Source organism: Aulonocara sp. 'chitande type north' Nkhata Bay, linkage group LG6 (assembly GCF_057382095.1).
Source record: "Aulonocara sp. 'chitande type north' Nkhata Bay isolate Kocher_YH1m ecotype deep benthic linkage group LG6, A_spYH_male_GT1.1, whole genome shotgun sequence".
Lineage (NCBI taxonomy): Eukaryota > Metazoa > Chordata > Actinopteri > Cichliformes > Cichlidae > Aulonocara > Aulonocara sp. 'chitande type north' Nkhata Bay.
In genome coordinates this window covers 33,381,891-33,400,176 of record NC_141349.1, presented here as the reverse complement: position 1 = coordinate 33,400,176, position 18,286 = coordinate 33,381,891, and the positions used below count along the sequence as shown (strand labels likewise).

At 40.3% G+C, this 18,286-nt stretch overlaps 1 protein-coding gene across 2 annotated transcripts in view; it reads left to right on the top strand.

Annotated features, from left to right (window-relative positions):
* The first annotated feature begins 2 nt into the window (after positions 1 to 2).
* Positions 3 to 18,286, top strand: part of add3a (adducin 3 (gamma) a) — a 103,955-nt gene continuing 85,671 nt past the window's right edge. For both annotated transcript variants that reach the window (XM_086296409.1, XM_086296407.1), the window contains exon 1: positions 3 to 167. The gene's annotated coding sequence lies outside the window, so the exon portion shown is untranslated. The remainder of the gene's footprint in view (positions 168 to 18,286) is intronic.

Genomic DNA, 18,286 nt, shown 5'->3' with positions numbered 1-18,286 from the left:
CGCTGGGAGCGGGTCAACACCACCTTACTGCCTGAACGTCAGTGAAAGTTACCGGACATCTGCTCGTTTGAGCTGAAGCTGAACGAGTCGGAGACAGAGAAGGTCGGGGACAAGTGCACGCCTGCAGATCTACTGGCTGCTTCTAACGCGAGACCTCCTCATTGCAGGTATTCACATGTTTGGTGTATAATACATGTACCGTGGGTCTACACAGCTTTTCATTTATTCATTCGAACAGTGGAAAACATTCTAGCTTGGGAGCCCTTTTATTGACCTTTTATAATAGGGATTTATAACATTTTCATTTTCAGTGAGTTTTTAAAGTTGAAGGTCAAGTATACTATAGTAGTACCTTCTGCACCTGCACTCAGTGTCCTTTATCAGCTTTACTATTAGTGTTGCACCAGTGTAAAAACAGTGTTTAAATTACAACAACTAACTTATTCATTTATTAATAATTTATTGTTTGTATTCTTTTTAATGTTTGTTTTCTCCCCTTTTATTTATGCCTTTTATCACTTCATTATCCAACATCCAGCCAGCTTGCAGGTGATGCGACATAAAAGCTTTATAAACAAAGAAAGAAGCCATTGTCATCAGTTAATCCAATCATGATCAGCTTATTTCGGTCAACAGAGCCAATGTCTGCCATATGTGGAGCATCCCCAATTTCAACATACAGTATGTGTTTTCAGAGATGGCTAATGCCTGTCTACACATGTCTAGCATTTAGCCGGTTTCTAATACTTAAAAAGTGTACAACAAAATCCTTGTAATCAGGATGTTTTCTTTTCATCTACAGAAAGTTTCAAATTGAGTCTGACATCTCCAAATTCAGAATGTGTAAGAACATTAAAAATGGCCTGTTGTGATGTTTGCTACATCCTTTTTTCTTTTTTAAATTTATAGCTTAAATCACATGAGTTATTAGCAAATTTTCATCAATCAAGACTTGTGGTTCAGAAGCAAATAAACCCTTTTTTTTTTTTTTTTTTTTTGCAAAACTGTTGAACTTTTGCTCTCTGGATGTAAGTGGAAACGACAAGCTTCAGTTTTATCTGGGAGTACCACTTTGCCCACAATAAAGCCTTTTTTGAAGTCTAACTGGGCAGCTCTTTCTCCTGCAGAAGCACCTCTGGTTAGTAAAAATCTTTTCATATCTGGTTTCTTTAAATAAACAGTGAATATCACTCACTGTAGGGGCAGTTCAAAATACCTACCCGCAGCCAATAACACCCTATGTCACAATAACTGTGATATGGCAAGGCTTGTTTCGTGAAGGGCAGTTAAATGGTCAGCAGCTGACTTTATAGTCATTCCTCCTTTGTATTTCATTGCTTGCTGTCATTTCCCTAAATTTCCCCCATATTTCTCTCCCCCCCCCCCCCCCCCCCCCTTTTTTTTTTTTTTTTTTTGGTTATGCTCAGAAGCCTGGAAGAAAGCTTCCTCCATCCCTCTCTCGCTTTCTTTGTGCCTTTATGTCACCCCATCTCATCAGCACCTCTGTGTATGAGATATTTCACAACCTGTAAAGGCTCTGTAAGGATATCCATTTCCATGCCAAAGTCTGGTTGTCCGAACCTAAAACGAACCCAGACAAATATGCTAATTGACTCCAAAATGCCTGGACCCTGACATGCTTGATGTTGGGTTTTTGTTTTTTTTGTTTCTGTTTCTTCCCCTCTTTTATTTTGCTCAGCAGAGCTCTTTGAAAAGCTGTGAATGTTTGCCATATGGACGTGAAATCTAAAACGGTATTCCCCCCTTTCTCTGATTTACTCAGATCGAAGGGGCCCTACTTCAAAATCCTTCAGGGACTTTCTATAACTGAGCTATTTAACCCAGACCAGTGACTGCACGGGGGGAGCATATTCCATATTTATTTTTACTCCACCTCTGCACATCCTCTCTGATGCAAACTCAATTTTCTCTTGTGTTTTTTACTCCAAGTGTTTCGTAAGGTCCCCATGAATATTGCAGTTGCTGGAGACTCAAGGGAGGGGAGATGGTGAGGTTTCTGTCTCTTGGTTCTAATGTTAGTTGACTGAAGAAGAGGAATATTGCAGATTATTGGGCTTTGACAGAGTGGAGGGGGAAAATGACTAACATTTATCAGTTTATCCAGCTTTTGTTGCAGATAATTTATGATAAAGCTTTGCTTTCACACAACTCGGTCATGCTTTCCTGATATGGTTTTGAAGATTTCTGTTTTTCCTCCCAAATTTCCATCTACCAGCACATCTACCTTTATTATCACTATACTGTATGCCCTTCCTTGTACGGTGTCATTGGTGCAACATGCAGGTGATCTAACTGGATTTCCCCACCAATATGACTTTCAGTACTTTATGACTCACCCTCTGTCAAATGATTATTGGTAAAGTGATGTAAACCAGCTCGTGCTAGATAGTGGTGGAAAGCAAATTGGAGCTTGTTAACTAAACTTACATTGCATCTTAATTAAATTCCTATGATGTTTACCTGTATTCTGCACACACAGTTACATTTGCGTAGAACCTTTACGAGCCAAGCAGAAGGGAGTCTTTGGGTTCAACACAACTGCCGTCTTTCTGTCTGAGCTGATCTCTTGTTTGTCTCTTATGAATAGTTTTATAATAGCACAAGACATGACTGAGTTAATCTTCAGATGAATGCTCAGGCACAGGAAGTACAATGTCCATTGTGGTGGGGGACTGGACTGACAGCCTCATAGATTAAGTGACTTAATAACAGAGTGGCTGTGACTGGTTGAGTGGGTGCAGTCTGTAGGGACCGTTAATGAGGCGTGTCTATAGTAAGTCTGGATTGCTTGGTAATGTTTTGTGGAAACGGGAATAGAAAAACAAGGAGGCAGATATTAAGACTGAAGGTAATTGATGAATGTTTTTTTTTTTTGTTTTGTTTTTTTTTATGTTAGGAGCTGCTTTAGTGACCACATGTTAGTGCACCTTTATTATTTCCTGGCCTTAATACGTCCTGCACACCTCAATGTTTTATGCAGTCTTTTTATTGCGCAGAACTGCACAAGAAAAACGTATACGTGTTTGTGAGCCCAAAGCTATTTAAAATGCGTACAGCCCAGTGAATTTGAACCTGTCCAGAGGACAGAGATGACTTCATCATTACCTCACCCTGCTCTGCTAGAGGACTTATCAAAAACATGTGGCTCCACTCTCCCTTCTCACTGCAAATTGATTGAGTCTTGGACTCGAGTGTTTTCCTTTTGTTGGGGAATGTGTGCGTTTGTGCACATGCTGGCTTAATTTTATCATCTTAGATTTACTTTTCTCTCTCTGTCATTCATTTGGCATGTTTCGGCAAGTTGCTCTGGGTTTGGTCAGACAGGATGGAGGCCCACAAGGTTGGAGAGGATGAAACGCCATGCTGTTTAAGCATGTGTATGTGTGTCTATTACACCCAATGAGACAAGATGGCAAATGTATTGCGGTGGCATTTTAATTTGGCTGTATTATTACCCAGGTGAACAATATAGCTTTGTAGACTTTAAATCTGAAATTTAAGGCTCATTGTTTGTTTTACAGAAAGCTATGCAAACCACCTAAAATATTTTAAGTTTTTATTATTGTTATCATTTGAGCTACAATGTTATCTGAATGGAAAATTGTTTTGAGTAGGACTGAGTGATATGATCAACCAGCCTCTCAGTCCAAAATCCAGGGATATTTAAAATCCAGTGATATTTAAAATAGATTTGTATTACAAATCTATTTTAATACAAAGAAGCAGCCGACCGGAACGATACCCGAACCTTATATCGCATTGTAAGAGATCTAACTGGGGCTCGTGGTGGCCGCTGTGTCCCAATCCGAGACAAAAATGGATGCGTCCTCCTTACTGCAGCTGAAAAGAGACCAACGCTGTGCCAAACACTTCTGCGATACTCTGAACCAACCCGAGCCACTCCACCTGTTCAAGGCCAAAAACCTTCCATGGGCCTTCTTCCTGTTGATATCGGACAAATCTGCGCCGCCGAAGTCAAGACATTGATTCTACTCCTCAAGAGTGGAAAGGCCGCTGGCCTGCACGAGATCCTCCCCGAAATGCTGAAGCATGGTGGACCCCAGTTGGAAGCTGCCCTTACAAGACTCCTAAACGCCTGCTGGTCAACATCGCATGTTGGACAAAAGGTGTCATCATCAAACTTCCAAAGAAAGGTGATTTGGATGACTGTAACAACTGGTGGGGCATCACGTTGCTGTCGGTACCCGGGAAAGTGCTTTGCCTCGTTCTTTTGAATCAGCTACGACGTGCAGTGGATGAACAATTGTGAGAAGAGCAGGCTGGCTTTCGGAGTGGCCGGTCGTGCGTCGAGCAAATCTTCACCCTCCGCATGATTGTTGAACAAACATGGTAAATGGCCTGCATTTGTATAGCGCTTTTACTCGGTCCCTAAGGACCCCAAAGCGCTTTACACTACATTCAGTCATTCACCCATTCACACACACATTCACACACTGGTGACGGCAAGCTACATTGTAGCCACAGCTGCCCTGGGGCGCACTGACAGAGGCGAGGCTGCCGGACACTGGCGCCACCGGGCCCTCTGACCACCACCAGCACCACCAACATTGGGATACCAAAGGAAGATTTCTATTAATTTCATTGACTTCGAGAAGGTTTTTGATGGCGTCCACCGGCCGACTCTATGGGCTATCCTACGCCACTATAGAGTCCCTCAGCAGTTTGTAGATGCCTTTCATGGTCTCTACTCCAACTCCTGCTGCTGCGTCCGGACGGATGACGGCTGCACAGATTTCTTCAAGATCAATACTGGCGTCCGACAAGGATGCGTGCTATCCCCTTTCCTCTTCCTGTTTGTAACTGACTTCATCATGCAATGATCAGTTGACCAAGCTGGCATCGGTGTCCCCTGGCACGAAGCACGTAATCTCACCGACTTGGACTTCTCGGATGACATTGCTCTGCTGGGCTTCACTCAGGAAGACCTCAAGAGTTGACTGCGCTTCCGCTTTGCCATATTTGACGTCTACCCCGTTATTGTCTGGCCAAGATCACCATTACATGGCTCCCATGCACTGGCAAGAAAAAGCAACCCCGACCAAAGATCAGATGGTGTCGAACGTTTATGAATGATCTGAGAACCGTTGACATTGCCTGGGACGAAGCCAAAGCAGTTGCCGCTGACCGACATCGGTGGAGGTCATTAGCTGCCCGATGCGCCGCTCGGCGTAGGAGGAACTAAGTGCTAAGTAAGTGTAGTAGTAGTAGTAGTAGTAGTAGTAGTAGTAATGATAATAATGGATTATATTTATTTTAAATCAATAAGATGAGCTTAGATAACTTTGAAATGATTAGGCCATTAAATACACAACCTTTTAAACCTTTCAACTTGGGATATGTTTGTGTGTTGGGGGGACTTGTGGCTAGCTCAACTAGCGTGGGTAAGCTAGTTTAATTGCAAGGATATTTGTCAGATACAGGAATTTCCACCCTAGTGCTTTGTTCTAGACTATTTGCCATCAGTAATACAGGGCCAAGTTTCCATGGCAGCACATTTACTAGTCATGTAGATGAAAATGTCCCATTGATGTCTGTGTACAAATCTCCACATAGTTTCAATTGCCTGTGGTTCTTTTCAGCAGTTGAAGCTTATACGTTAAACATTTACTGGGTAACCACTTTAGAATACGCACCAATAAAGTAGCAAAGGAAGAAGACTTAATGAAAAAAAAATTACCATTTTTAAAAAAAAAAAGAAAGGGGGAAAAAAAAAAAAAAAAAGGCCAGCTCTATAATGGAGCAAGAGATTAACATTATCCTCTTCCATTCTCGACTATTTGGCCTACTTTCCTTCAAGGGGTAACATAAACAAAATAGCTGCTTTTTAGCCAATGACATCAATTTATTATCCAAAAATAATTTGTGTGTAAAAAAAAAAAAAACAAAAAAAAAAAACTCGACAAACTACATTGTTGTTGCGCTCAATCTCCTGCCTCAGTCTTCCATATTTTTTTTATACGTCGATTCCCCTGACTCCGAGGTCTCAGACGGAGCCAAACAGTTCCTTGTTTTATGCCTTTGTGCATCCACTGACGTTGCTGTTTGATGAGATATGCATGTGGGCTGGGTGTTTAGATTACACATTTGTTTGGTTGCCAGAGGTCCCAGCGGGGTGGGGTTAGAATAACCTTATTATACACTTGTGGGCGGATGAATTACTGAAAGCATCTGACCCAGCGTGAAGTAGAAATGACTTCTATCCAGCTTTGGGGAGGTGTGTTTATTAATATGTGCATGTGTGTTGATATTTACAGCATTAGTTTCACTGTATAGTTTCTTTTGTGAGCGTGTGTGTGAGGACAGGCCCGACAGAGAGTCAACAATGGGTCTACTCACGCAGTTCGAAGGCGTTTCCATAGATATTAGAGCATAGGAACTATGGCAACGCGGCCAGACAATGACCACTGGTGAAGGAGACTTGGAGCCAAATGAACTTTCGGGGCAGACGATGGCTCCTATGAACCACCCCCTGGTGGTCGCTTTATTAAAAGTCTCTCTACACAGGTCAACAAGTTTCAGATCCCACTGGAAACTGCCAAGAACCAAAATTCAAGATGTTTATTGTCATGTACACCGCAAAACACAAATGGCTCTGCAGAGCAATGACATTCTTACTTTGCAGGTTCCCTTCAAACAACTAAAAAGAAAGTAAAGTAAAGTAAAACAGTGCTTTGTAGCACTTGTAGCTTATGTGTGGGTGTAATCAGAATTTAAAGTGCAAGTAGTTGCAACACTGTCACAGAACCACACTGCTGTTTTCACTGGGTTGAGTGTGTAGGGGGGCATTTTCCCATTACTGTGCATGAATATGGAGATTAGATGAGAAATCTTCCAGGTCACAGAATCTGCTCAATTAACAGAGTGTCATTTCGCATATTTCCTGACAAAGGGAAGAAAATGTCATCTGAATCCATTCCTCACAGCATGTACATGTCAGCCTAATTGGAGCCTAATCCTGTGTGTGCGTGTGTTTCCAGTCATGTGAGTAGCTTCTATGGATGCCTTCATGCCATCATTATGGGTGTTGATCCCCTTGCTGCCGGGGGATCTGGAAAGGATGCACTAGTGCCATTTCTGAGTATGACTAATAGCTGAAATTCTGTTTTCACACACTGTATGGAAATTCTGGGATCCAGCTAATAAACAATGTTTGTGTTTTTCCTGATGCAAAAGGTCCAACAATTATTAACCTAAACAAAAACCTCAGCATTGGCCTGACTGGTACATCCCCATAACTCCTGTTCAAACAGTACAAAAGCACACAGTTCAGGCCTGTATGCAACAATCAGATGATTTATTTATATAGCCAGTATAAATATATGTATACTGTGGCATTTGTTTCCCAGTTACCAGCTTGGTTGTTTCAAAGTCGGTTAGGTAATTTTTTTGAAATTCTGGACCCGTTATGAACTTGTCACTTTGGCCACTGTATTTGAATGTGGTATTTTTGTGGGCCATTTGGGTTCTGACAGTTTTTTTTGTTTTTTTTTTTATAATTTTTTTGTTTATTCTTGGATATCGTTTAACTTGTGACTTCAGTATTTTTTTATAAAAAAGAAGTGAAAGTAAGTGTGTGAGAGAGTGAACTCCGGTTGGCCTTGTTTAGGAAACACACTTTATTGCCTCTGTGACCAAACAGCTACATTTACCACATCATCTGCTAGGCACGCCCTTGGCTTGGTTCCTCCTTGTGGAAACGCACAGGGGCACACCATGGTATTGTCACATCACACACTGTGACAAATCTCAGTAGGTGCGCTGAGCCTCGGCTAGCTGCTGAAACCTGGTGTTGGTGTGGGTATGTACTGTACTGTGCTCCTCTGTCCTATCGCTATGTGGGTCAGCTTGTTTACTCAACTCTTGTGCTCGACTAAAATGCAGCATCAGCACTGTCAAGTGTGACCTTGAGTTTGTTTTGGAAACTATTTGTTATCCTTAGTCATGCTTTAGTTTGCTATATTTGCCTGTGTGCTGTGGTAGGGTGTGACAAGATGCGACATGAATCTCAATGTCTTCTTACAAAACAGTGCTGACGTTTATATGGCACACAGTGAGAGTTGTTATTGTTTTGATTTTAATGACACTGAGAACCCCAGACAGTCAGCCATGTGGTTTTCTTGCACCTGTGCTTCCCAGGGATCACTCAGCAATCATTTGATGTTATTTTAAGCACATGTCACAGCTGGCCTTAATGAAATGTTGTATTTGAAGGTAACCGGTACCAGTAAATGGACTTGGACGGTGAGTGTTGGTGACAGAATCATAATGAAGCAAATCCACGCTGTAATTCTTATGCTGAATTACACATGGCCATGCCACCCTTGTATGCATGCTGCATGAATGTTGTAACGTGAATTCAAAAGAGGCCAAAGAAGGCAGACGGATATTTTAAACTGCAGTAAGTTTTCTGTTTGCTGGATCGATGATCGAGTTATGTAGACTTGTACTCCTGAGATCTGACAGTCATATAACTTGGTAGAGTCAGATGTGCAACAACCTTGATCACATTATAGTGGTATGAATTCCAGATAATGTTTCAAGAATCAAGTCAGAAACCACCCAAAAAACACCCAAATTACCTGTAATAAGATGTGATGCAGCGGTATCAGCAGCATGACACGGAGAGAAGCTAAACGAGGCAAAGGAGCGATGTTAGGAGGGGTTGAGTTACCGATGTTCAGGTTTCCCATTTTCTCCAACTTCTGTGCGTTTGACGTGTAACAGTGGGGCAGCATCGCACTATTGCAGAAGCTGTAGAAAGAGTTTCCTATATTCTAGCTATGCTGCCATGTAGCTACAGCCAAGGTGACTGCCACTTCTAAGGTGTGTAACATAGCAACAGCATTACGACATGTAACCACAACAGTTACATGTGTTATTAGTCACCAACGTGACAATGGGGTGGTCAACATAATTTCCAAAATGTTGCTTAGGATGTCTTTTCTTCTTCCAACTCAACTGCTAGCCAAGCCATATATAGTTGGCTCCGTGACATCAGATCCTTGTTGCTGCTTCCACCTTACTCAAATGTGCAGTTGTGTAATTTTACAACACAGCAATCTCCACAATTTAACTCAAAAGCAGCATCTACCTCCATATATTCCATTGTCTGCTTGGATTTGCGTGAACAATGGTTCCATAATGTAGTCGCTGATGACGTCACTATACCGAACTCTATACTCAGATTTATTTATAGGGTAGGTTGGGCGTGCAGGAGTGACACCCGCTGCACCTGCTTGTTTGCTGTGAATTCTTTGCACAGTTGCCAGTTCTGTTCTCACATGAGTGCAGCTGAACCTCATACACACTTCTTGTTAGGATGCCGGCAGACTGTTTCCTTTTCTAGCACTTTCTACTGTGTTGGACATCTGCGTGCTCACAGGTAAAGTGTCAAAAAAGTTCCCATGTGTCCAAAAGTGTCTTTGAAATTCCCTAAATGCAGAATGCATTGGAACAATGTGTACACGTCAGACAGCTATGAAAGGACTCACTGAAATTTAAGCAACAGCAAATTTTTGAGTGTTTAAACCTTGGTAAAGTGTCCGGGTGTAACTTGATGGTGGAAAAGAAGTTGAAGAGGGAAAAAAAACAATTTACATGTACAGAGGCATGTAGCTCATCACCTGCACTCTACCTTAAATCTGACAGTTTCCTGAAAGCGAATACTTGGTCAGCTCAGGCTATCATTAAAACAACTTTTAAGTTTGTCCTCAAGAGCTCCAGTACAAATACAGTATAATATTCCAGAGGGTTTTATGTGCGCTTTGACGTCATTACTAAAGCTGGGACCTTACCTCATTCTGAACTCCCACCTCAGTCTGGTATCGAGGTCAATGTTTCTGCAAGACAAATCGCAGTACTGTATGTGCAGGAGCAGTGCGTTTATTACACTGTGCTGTTGCTCTGCCTTAGCTTTGCTGGAGGGCTGCTACATGTCATTAGTGATGCATTCTGTTCACTAGCCCCGACAGCACGTTTTTAGGGTAGTTTGTGTGTGTGCATGGCTTGTGTGTGTTTGCACATTACACTCTTTTACATGTTTGTGTATTTGAACAGCACATTGATGTGTATACACCTGGGTTCCCTTTAGATTTCATTGAATTTAAGTAAACTGCACATTTTTATGTTCCTGTTCTTGCTGATGGTGCTTCTTACTTTTTAGATGCTAATTTTACATCTTTCATTTTATAATTTGTCCATGGGTTTCTGAAATTGGTTAATACTAACTGAAAATTAAAAGCGCAAACAAATATATGTATCTGTGTTGCAGCACAGAATCTATCTGTTGTAGGTCTTACTGGCTGTGGGATTGTTTGCCCGTAGTCTCTCAGTCATTATAGAGGGAAACCTGCTGAGACGGAACAGAAATAAACAGGCTGTCGTAAGATAACAGATTGCACTCCATCACATCCAGTGTTTGCTATATCTTATGAGTTTAAGTTACTTAAGAAGCAATATTGCATAATATCCTGTGTATTCTGATTGCAACATTGCACTTTTATAAAGAAAAGATCCACCCTAAAGTCATTAAGCAAAGACTGAGGAAACGCTGCATTTGTATTTCAGTCTGTCAAGTCATGTTGATATGTCAGTTTAGATTTGTGAGTTATCTTGTTCTGTTTTTCTTAGCACAAATTTTATTTCTCATCACTAGCCAAACCAGAATTATTGTGTTGCACCTTCAGTTTTAAGTATAAGTAAAGAAATTAGGATGACCAGGTACTGTTTAGATTGTATAAATGTCTTTCAGTAATAACATACACAATATTAATTTAAGTTTAATCAGTGACACTGGTTCAGAAGATGCATAATGATGTTTTACAGGTGGCTTAATCATTATAAATTATTGTTATTTATTTTATCCATTATTTATCCAACATGAGCTACTTTACTTAATGGCTGCCTTATTATGAAGGGGTTTACACAGCTTGTAGCTCAGTTGGTAGATTTTTATGGCAGATGCCCTTTATTGTGCAACCCCAACGTATTTGTGTCTCCTCCCTGGACACAGGACATAGCTGGGAGAAGACACTATATTGTGTGGTATAGATAGTTGGACATTGTTTTATAGTATAACCTTTTTGTAAAGGGTTTGTTTGTTTTTTAAAGGTAATTTTCAGTTCAGCTTTTTACAGACATAAAGACAGACAGACCACATGAGAGGACGCATTTGGTGACAGTGGGAAAGACAAAGTCTCCTTTGACAGGAAGAAACTCTCACAGCACCAGGCTCAGGGACGGGTTGCTGGGGGGTGAGGGAAGGAAGATGGACTGTTAGAGAGCCAGAGATTAACAATCGCTAATGAATAAATGCAAAGTGGTGTATAAATAAACAGTGAGTGAAGAAGACATGCTCGGTGAGGTAGATCAGGGTGACCTGAACAAGTTTTATCAAAGTTGAGCCTAATCTAATCTGCTCTCCTGAATCCAAACTGGGAGCTGTTTCCATAAAAGGGGGGGCCTGAAAGCTGTAGGCTCTGCTTCCCATTCTACTTTGTTCTTGTGGTTCCTAGGAATATTTTTCAAAGTACTCTGTTGGGATGATGTGGTTTTAAATCCGGTTTAGGTTTAACAGGAAGCCAATAAAGAGAAAACAATATGGGGCAAATAGGCTCTTTTTCTAGTTCCCAGCAGTACTCTGAAGTAGTCCATATTAAACTTTGATTAAATCATAAAAATAATTTGAGTCTGTTTTTCCTTTAAGCGTTTTAAACAGATGACAAACAGTTATCAGTTCTCACTCTCAGACACTGTTTCCACTGAGGATGTATCTGTTGCAGTCTAGAGGAGATACCCTATCAGATGTATGTGGTGTTGTGTCACATGTTTGGACTCTTGTCACAGGATGAGAAGTATGGGAATGTTGTATTTCCTCTACCTCAGCAGAGGAAATCTCTGGCAGGGACCATCTTTTGTTCCGTCCTTTCAGGATGGCTACTGATATGTTTTGGGTGTGAGGTTAAACAAACGCAACACGGTCGTGTGATACCTGCAGACTGTCTCTGAGCCCTTGATGGGCCGGTAACACAGTATGGGTTTTCAAGAACAATTGCTTTTAACTTGCACGAGTGTCATTTGTCTTGTGCTCAAAGCAGTGTTGCTACACTTGTCAGTAGTTTGAATCTCAATCTGTTTTATTGTGCCTGAAAAGTGTGTTTCATGGCCTGTGGAACATCACAGTAAGGGGAAATCATGACAAATCGATCTGTGACACATCTGTGTGGGAGTGAGTTTAACTTTTCAAGTCCAAAACATTTCCATCATGGACATAATGAGAGCACCAATAATACAGTGAATGCCAAATACTTGCTGGAAATGAGTTTCGCAAGAATCTATGGGAGGGGGGGTTTAAAACTCTTTTAATGCAGTTTTAATGTCGTGTGTTTAAAAGGGAAAAACCCATCTCAAACAGTAAACATTTTGCTCAGTTTTTCAGCTGTTCTTTGTTACAATACAAACTTCCATGTTGGCTATTGTGCTTTTAGTGTCTAACTGGGCACTTGAAGTCATAAGCCTTTGAATATTTAGCAAAACAGCTTTATGTTTTATGTATAAATGTGCTTGTAAAATTCCAGATTGTTTGGATATATATGTGGTGACAGGAGAGATCAGTCTTGGTCATTTTAGTGTTGAGTTTTATTGGAAATCTTTTCATTGGCAGAGCTTGAAAATCTTGAAATGAAGTGTGTTAGAGTTAGAAACATCCATCTTACAACCACCTTCAAAATAAAATCAAAAGCACATCTGCACACAGGCTGTAAGTTGAAGCTCAGTTGAACTTATTAGGATAGTTAATGTTATAATGTCTTGGAAAAATGCATCAATCAGCTAACTCGTTCATTGATTTGGGGAGAAATAATCCAATTTTGATGGCGCCAATATGACGCAGATACCTTGACTTTGGGTATCTGCTGATAGAGAGGACTGATCTGGTGCCAGTGTTAAATTGATGAACTATATTCCTCATTCTGACAAAGCGGCTGAAGGTCATTCTTTTATTTTTAAGGGAACATCAGGCTTGAAATTACTTTCCTAACTCTAGAAAATAAATTTGTAACAAATGTATCCAAGAATATAAATTTACCAAAATGGTATTTATTGGCTAAAAATATACTAACAAATATTTGATACCAGTGACAACAGGCCAAAGATGAATTCAGTGGAAAAAATAATGAAAAAATTATTATCGTTATTCACCTCTTGTTAGTGTGAAGCAATTAAGTCTATATCAGATGATATAATGATATTAATTGAATTGACAACAGCACATCATGTCCCATTAAGTGCTTGCTGACGAGGGTTTAAATGGAATATTAGCGAGTGAGAGCGACTAAGAGCCGGCTCTGAAAGCATCATACGGATCGGGTTTTCATTTTGGGTCAGCCAACTTGCAATTTAGCTTAAATAAATAAAAATAAAGGGGAAAAGAATCATTCATACAAAGAAAAGCTGTTGATGTAACAAATATGAAGTATGTCCAAATTGCTGATCCTTTGCAACTTCCTCCATGCTGTCCTAGCTGGTGCACAGCTGCTGATACATGGTGTAGTAAAGACGTAATAGACCCGCCAACTTAAGACTGCTATCTGTTCAAAGTGTCAGATCAGTGTTTAACCAGACTGGCGCTCCCATTAAGTACCGCTTAAATGCCCTTGAGCAAGACATCTCTGTGTTTCATTCGATTGCACATCAGCTTCAGCTGATGCACGGCTGAGCCTGACCTCTCGCCTAAACAAAGAGGAGAGTTTATCTTCTGGGATTAACAGTGTATCGCATTTTGGAGTTGTTATTGTTAATAAAATAAACTGTAACAAAAATGAGTGCTTATTGGGGTTGTATCCAGGATGGTGTTTGTCATGTACTTTGCCTGAACCCATCTTTCAACATGACTCTCTTCCTGTTAAAGCAGCTGTCTGATCTGTTCAGATGGGCTTTGTGAGTGTGGCTGACTGCCAACAACGAACACAAGATGAACCTGAGAGAGCAACAGAGGGCTCTGACACTGCATAAGAACAATGGACAATATTTAACAATATTAGTCTTGAAAGTTTATCTTATAAGTTCATGAACATGATAATATCATTGGTCAGTGAGTTTCTTATTGAATAAATGCTGTTGTGGAGTCTTAAATTGATGAAAAAGATTTCTTTTTTTTTAACACTGCATAAGCCGTTATGGGTTTGTGGTGCTAGTGTTTGGAGCTGTTTTGTAGCCCACACAGGATTCATCTGATGCTTAATTAATGAAAACTGGTTTGCCTTGTGTTGACGGAGAACTGTTCCGTTTGGGTGGGGCGTGTTTATTGATGCGAGCATTCACATTGTTCATTTTGACTAGTCAAATTATAAAAAGCATAGGTGTAGTTTAGTATAATTTCACTCTAATATTTAGTTTTTATGTATATATTTATATTTTTGAGGTCATGAGTCAGGGTTGTATTAAACTGAAAGAAACCAAGGGGCAGCTGTGGCTCAGGAGGAAGAGCTAGTAGTTTACTAATCCTAATATTCCTCTAGTCCTCGTGTTAAAGCTTTCATGGGCAAGATACTGAACCTCTGAAAAACACTTTGGGAAGTTTGTGCCTGTTTGATTAAAAAGTGTATGAAATAAAAAGCAATATAAATGAATGTGGGTTGTATTGAAGAAGTGCTTTCAGTGTTCAGCATGAGTGGAAAGGCATTTTTACCTGTACACTTTCTAAGAGTGGACTAAAATATATCCTCAATCTTTTGACTAATGGAGAACATAATATCCAAAAGGAAATAAAACTCTGTTTTGGCATGTCTGATGTCATATTTAGATATTGCTACTTCTGAAACATTTAAAATGGGCTTAAGTGATTTTGAAATTTTGACTGTGGTCAACAGATTGAGGAAGAGTGGGTATCAAAAACAACTTGTACTCTATCATAGGGATACGCATGAAGTAGAATATACTAGAGGCAAGTTCTGTAGTGGGCTGCGGTAATAGAGTTTGGTGGATCGTAGAAATATTTTAGTAAATTCCTGAACTTCAAACTCATAACTCAGAGTGGGAATCAAGATAACGCCCCACAAATTGTTTGCACATCTGATGCTTACATCAGGTCTGACATTGTTGCAAAAAGAAGGTGGAGAAAACTGTTCAGTTCAGGGGTTGTGGTTGTTGTTGTTGTTGGTGGTGGGGGTTGTTTTTTTTTTTGTTTGTTTGTTTGTTTGTTTGTTTTCAGCTGAACAGATTGGAAATGAATGACTGGATGTGAAAAACGACTTTATTTTCTTCACTTTTAAATGTTAACACAGTAGTAGCACAGCTGTGGAAGAATTTATCCACACACGTCAGTAACGCACCATCTGACAAACTGCTGTTGGAACTCAAGGAGAACAATTAAGAGTGAAAGTTAAGCAAGCTAAATGTAATATGTCTCTTCTAATTTTATTTCCCTTGATTTAATTTGAGAATACTAGAGGGTAATTCTGTGTACTGTAACTAAATCAGCTGTAGAAACTGAAGAAAAGGTAAAGGCTTGCGTACTTGTAGTCAGTTAACAAAGCTGCACGAGTCCATGTGTGTTTACTTGCATAAATGGGTTTATGTCTTACATCCGAATAACATTTTTAAAAACTGTCATCTGCTGCTGCATCCTACTGAACGGGCACAGTTCTGACAGCCTGCCTTATCAGCCATCTGTTCTGAAACTGATGGTGAAAATAAACAAATCTTAATGCATGCCAGTATTTCCTTTAGGTTGTCCTCAAGATTTGATAGTTTTTTGCTTTGTTGTGTGCCCTGATTTCTGGCTGTCTACTCCCAATGTGGATAAATCTGGTCGATAGCTGTAGAGGGAACACCTGTCCTCTTCTTCATGAGTCTGAATTTAAAGACTGTCAAAATTCCATTGGGGTTTTCACTCATCTCTCTAAGCCCTTTTGACAAAATCAGAGTAATGAGTTGTTGTGTAACTGCTGCAAAACTAACAAGTCTACAAGCAAAGTTCTCTCTCATCTTGTCTATTTTTATTTATTTTTTAAAAGAGGTCTCTATAGTAGCTGATGACATGGAGGTGCTATCACTCCATTAGAAGCTACCTAAAATTGGTTGAAAACTTCATTAGTAACCTCCCTTAATAAGGTTAAAGCAGCAAATGGTTAAAAAGTTGCACTTAATTTGTCTGGACTTTATGTAATAAGGCTAAAGGGGGTCATGCTGCATGGTTGGACAGTCACATCCTCCCAATCAGTAGGGCCACCACAGTGGTCAGCAAAAACGGTTATGTAACTGTCCCTGCATGTCGCCCAAGGAAAAAGTGAGTAGTATGTTAAGTGCAGCGCTGGGCATTGCTAATGACTTGAAGCAGTTCTTTCTGCTAGTTCCATTTCTCTAATGCCAATTATTATTTCTGCTGACGGTGTGAAAGTGTGGAAGCACAATAGCCATGGTTTAGCTAAATCATTGGCTTTGCTGTGCTACTAGAGTTGGGGTAGATGAATACCAAGGTCTGAATAAAGAACCCTGGAGTTCTGTCGGATCACTCAGCCAAAGAACTCTGTGGTCTGCGGACTTCTCTGCTTTTGTTTAAAAAGGAAGTTCACCATCGGAGCTGTAAAAGAGTACAGACCCTCTGTCAATGAGATTCATGCTTCTCACACTTCTCATGTCAGTCCACACCTGAGAAGTGGAGGAAAATTCCTTTCTCCACCTGCACTAACACAAAAACATTTCAACCAGGTGATTTCAATTCCTGTTCAGTCAGCCAACCCGGACAGAGGTGTTTCCATAACTACTGTAAAATCTGGTGCTTTTTTACATTTATACAGCCTCATGCAGTGCTCCAATAATGCATATTTCTAGAACCAGCTGACAATTCCAGTCATTGTGTCCACAGTTAGGTAATCTAGACAGCAGGAACTCCTCTTTTTCGTCTGTCTGATGGGTTTTAGCTGAACAGTAACAGAAATAATCCAAGCAGAGATCTCTAAGGACTGCCCTTTACCATTTTGATGTTTCTGGAGCCAAACATGGCCATATTTAGACTAGAGGATAGAGCTGTGTTTCACAACCTTTTGGATGCACAGCACATATATTTCACATTAGAAAAATCGTACGGCACACCAACAAACAAAAATATCACAAAAAGCATATTCATAATTTTTCCCCGTGCACCGGGTATTGTGGAATTGACTCTGTTTGTCCCCAGTATACATTTTTTTTGCTTTATTCTGACCAGTATTCATGATAGGTTCTTCATCTGGGTTGGAATTTTCCAGGACCCAGATCAGATCGACTACTTTTTCTTTTCAAATATTTATCTTTTGCAATCACGCGTCGTCACGCATGTCTATTGCGTCATTTTTTTCTTCGTCTTTTTTACTGGCAGTTGGCAACCCATTTAATGATAGCGGGTAGTTGCACTGCCCTCTAGTGGAAGAGGATGTAATTGTTCTGCCCGTTACTCACGATGATCACTTGGAGTACTAATCAGGTGGAACCAGATAATCTTCGCACATTTCGATAGAGTACTAAGTTAGCAGTGCTTTATTATAAATATTACTTGTAAACTTAGCTGGCATATAACACGCAAACGTGGGTACCTGTAAAGTATTACAAAGTAACTAGAAAAAAAAATGTTAGAATTTCATTCATCAAAGTTGAAGAAAGACTTCTTGGATGGCCTGTACCTCATAGAAGACCATACTATTGGGTAGATAATCCTGTAAAATAAAATATAAATATACTCTAAAACGTCTTGATGCATGATCAATCATCCAGGTATGGAAATTGAGGTATTCCTCAAGTTATTCTCAGGCCTACTTAAGTTACAGTTACTTGTTGATCTAAAAAAGCACCGACCAAGCCTAAATGTTCCCAATGTTTTCGCACTACCTTGTTCCATATTTGTTACACTTTTGTAATGTTTTTGATTCCCAGTAACCAATTGTCATTGGAATGGAATTCAGGCGCAGCACTTAGCAAAAACACATTTAACATGCTGTCAGTCTGCACTCGCGTTCTTCTACAGTGACCCATGCTCCCTGGTGTTTATGCAGATGACATGGATGTCTATCAAAGGCAAACCGTGTCCCTCAGGCCTCCTGCTGCTTGGTGTAGCCGCTATTACGGTACAGAGGCACAGCCTAGTCTCTATGTTGGAAACTGCTGACCGCTGTGACCTAGAACACACACTGAGACCAGTGCAATTGCTCATACATGCACAATAATGAGTTCTAAATGAGCCACATCCAGTGATGGCCAGGGTACTACTGGG